Below are 4,045 nucleotides of genomic sequence, written 5' to 3'. Positions count from 1 at the left end.
TACCTCCAACAGGATCAACAACTGCTGAATCAGCAAATAAACATTTTTTGAACCTGGTACTTGGTACTTGGCATTGTGCCATTGATAGTAAGTCAAACAGACATAGTCCCCAGACTGTAGCAATCAGAAGTCCAAGACAGACAGGATTGATCTGCATAGGCCTGGTAAGAACAGGGCAATAGCTGTCATGTATTAACAAGGGGAGACCTGTTACAAGCTTGTGTTTTTAACACCCAAAGCACAAATTAAGTAGAAATTGCCTTTAAGTGAGTTTCTGGGAGGCTTATACATTGCACAAGGAGAGGAGTGAGTTTTTCCTGGCATAGGGACTGACTGAAATCAGGAGTGGGATCAATTATTAGTTCTGCCTCAGCACCTAAGTACCCTTTCTCCCACACCGCCTTCCAAAGTAGCTTATACAAGAATGGTGGGAATTCTATAGATTTGAGGAAAATAAATGAACGATATTTTTTAGCATCTGCTATGAGCAAAGCACTAGGCAAGCTAGAAAACACCAAGCAATACAGACTCAGCAACAAACAAGAGCATGTTGAACCCCTAAGTCGGTGTCATAGGCGCAAATAAATAGCCGATCTGCTTGCCATGTGGCCAGAACCAAAAAAAAACAAAAAACAAAAAACCAAACCCAGGCATCCAGTCTTATGTGTAATGTTCAGTGCTTTATCTGTGTTATCTCTACCCATGAATTGGATAGTATCATCTCCACCTTAAAAATGAGGCTGGGAGACTCAGAATGACCATCACGAGCAACTGATATTTGTTGAGCTCTTACTGCATGCTAAGATATTTCAGTGCATTGTGTCAGGTCACTGTGTGGTAATGTGATGGTTAAGGAAGCAGACTCAGGGAGCTAGATTGCCTAGTTCAAATCCCAGCTGTACCCCCTTGACAGTGGGGTAACTGTGGGAGAGTTACCCCCATGTGCTTCAGTTGAGTTACTGGAAATGGGATAATAATACTACCTAGTTTGCAGGATTGTTAAAAGGACCAAAGGAGTGAGTACATATAAAGCACTTACAACAGTACCTATCCCATGGAGGGCACTTGGCAGACACTAGTAATCTCTGGAATAGGTATTTTTTTAATGTTAGAAATTTCTTTATTATTATTCTTATTAAGCACCAGCTTAATACTGCAGAAAATTTCAGATCACCTTTGATAACTCACTTTCTTTTCCCCCACCCAAATTCTTGATCAAGAGTTTTTCAAGTAAAGTCATGCTCTTCTCTCTTCTGTATAAAACTATATGAAATAAAGGCAAAAGATTGTGTACATCTTAATGGAAAATGCTGCCCAGGGCTCTGGAGATGGTGGCTGCCCAGGCTCCCTTCACTGTCCAGGTCCTGAAAGACTCTTGTTCATGAACTGTCTCTTCACAAAGCAAGCCCACCACTTGCTGGGTTTATCATTCTGAGGGTCAAAAACTTTCTCACAAAGTCTCAGTCCAGTCTTTCTCCTTAGCTGTTGTAAATAGGCTCTCATCACTTCATCTTCCTGTTTGTTTGCAGGTTTGGCATAAATTGCGTTAAGTGGAAAATGAGGCTCTCCAGGGATAGGAAAATTCGTGATTCCCAATGTATACATTTCTTTCTCACCTTGGATTTTGGATTTGTACTTTTGGAGTCCCTTCGAACACTCAGAAATGTAGAGAGTTATATATATATCAAGGTCCTATCAGCTTCATTCTTAATTTCATAGTTTTTGAAGAAGACATTGGCCTTGAAGTAATAGATGGCTTCATCCACAATATCTGTATCTTTTGTCTCTCTGGGGTCAGGTCCTTTAAATTGGCTTCTGATGGGTAACAGTGCCATGTTTCCAGTGAGTTTGGTGTCAGGGTCCATGAGAGAAGATTGGTAAGCCAGCATCTTGGCAGCACCTGGGTTTCAACCCAGAGCAGCAGGATCACTAGAATAGGGATTGTAGGAGAGAGGTAGCTGAGGCTTTGGAGGCTTATTAATGCCCAAGGTCACACAGATAATAAGAAGAGGAGGGAGCTAGAACATGAAGCTGCTGCATCTCTCACAGCTAATACATGGGAGAGCCAAGCTTCACATTCCAACTCTACTATGCCATACAGACGTGCCTTGACCGGTGTCCTGTCCCACAGATTGTTGGTGGCAGAGCTGGGATTAGAACCCAGCCTAGCTCTAAGTTTCTCTCCCCAAATTCCCCCTCTCAAATCCCCTTCTTATTTTGGCCCACTCTGGCTTTCCCCAGATAAGACCCTCTTAGCACAGTGAGCTCAAGAGGCCCTGGTTCTAACCACATAAATAACCAGCATCCTCGTGACCAAAGCTGCCATCAGAGCCGTTGGAGACCTGTTCTAACTTTCTGCAACTCAGCTTTGATGTTTTAAAATTACCGACCATTTTGAGAATTATCATATGCAAAACATGGTGCTAAATACTGTTTAATATACAGAGAAATGACAGGTTGTTGCTCTCAAAATTGTATTAGTTAGTAGAGGAGATAAGCAGGTACCCAAATAACACAGAAGCATGAATAAGGTTGGAAGGGGAATTGGAAGGGGCTGAGTATGGTGGGATAAGCCAACCCTTCCATGGGCTCCTAGTTCTGCGGTGGGATAGTTGGGCTCACAGAGCCCATCCTCACAGAGCCTTCAGCTCTAGGGAGAGTGGGAAACAGGCTGCTTTTCAGTTCCAGTCCTGTTCCCTGAGGAGTTACAGCATGCTGGGACCACTAGGAACCTCCCTCTAAGACTTCCGGATGGCTTCAAGGACACTGGGGTCACAGAACAACACCATTTGGCAGATGGCAGAGGCTGCCTCGGGGAAGGAGAAAGGCTGTCTCTGATGCCAAGCCAGGGACAGAAAACATTTTCTCTGAATTAGAGAATGGGAAGCGTGCCCTGATCTGTTTGGAAGCAGCAAATTGGCCTAATATCCCTGTACTTCCTCATCATTTGTAGGTCATAACCCCTTTTGAACTATGGACCAATGCTGCAGAAAAAAGAACCTAGACTCATACAACACATTGCATAACTCCTATAGTTTCTCAGATGCTTTGGAAGCCATCTATGGATTCCCAGTGGGTCCATAAACCCTAGGTTAAACATTGCTACATGAGGTGGTTTTTAAAAATGTCTGCAAACAGAGGAATATTTAGGGCAGTGAAACTGTAATGGTGGATACACATCATTATGCATTCCCATGAAATGTACAACATCAACAGTGAACGCTGATGTCAACTGTAGACTTTGGGTGATGATGCATCAGCGTCGGTTCATCAATTGTAACAAATGCACCATTCTGGTGGGGGATGTTAATAATAGGGGAGGCTGTGCATTTGCAGGGGCAGGAATTATATGGGAAACCTCTCTACCTTCCTCTCAGTTTTGCTGTGCACCTAACACTGCTCTAAAAAATGAAGTCAGCCAGGCATGTTGGCTCACACCCGTAATCTCAGCACTTTGGGAGATCAAGGCAGGAGGATCACTTGGAGCTCAGGAGTTTGAGAACAGCCTGGGCAACAAAGTGAGAAGATGAGACTTTATCTCTTACCAAAAAAATTTTTTTAAACTTAGCTACATGTGCTGGTGCACACCTATACTATAGACCCAGCTACTTGGGAGGCTGGGGCAAGAGGATCAGGATCATTTAAGCTCTGGAATTTAAGGCTGCAGTAAGCTGTGATGGTGCCACTGTACTCTAGCCTGGGTGACAGAGTGAGACCCTGTCTCAAAAAAAAAAAAAAAAAAATATATATATATATATATATACACACACACATATATACAAACACACACACACACATACATATGTATATGTATAATGAAGTCTGTTTTTTGTTTTAAGAGACAGAGCCTCACTATTTTGACCAGGCTGGTTTCAAACTCCTAGGCTCAAGTGATCCTCCCACCTCAACCTCCCAAAGTGCTGAGATTACAGGGTGAGCCACTGCACCTGGCCAAAGTCTGTTTTTTAAAAACAGTAGTGGCAAATTATTTGACACTCCTCCCATTCAACGATAAAGTCTATGCCCCTCATCTTGAATCTGGGCA

The 4,045-nt window shown here is 43.1% G+C and overlaps 1 pseudogene; it reads right to left on the bottom strand.

The window, feature by feature from the left end:
• Window positions 1-1,199: 1,199 nt before the first annotated feature.
• On the bottom strand, window positions 1,200-1,889 carry LOC100436386 (actin-related protein 2/3 complex subunit 3-like; annotated as a pseudogene).
• Window positions 1,890-4,045: the final 2,156 nt, after the last annotated feature.

This window comes from Pongo abelii, chromosome 5 (genome assembly GCF_028885655.2).
Source record: "Pongo abelii isolate AG06213 chromosome 5, NHGRI_mPonAbe1-v2.0_pri, whole genome shotgun sequence".
Taxonomy (NCBI): domain Eukaryota; kingdom Metazoa; phylum Chordata; class Mammalia; order Primates; family Hominidae; genus Pongo; species Pongo abelii.
This window is presented reverse-complemented; position numbering and strand designations above follow the sequence as displayed.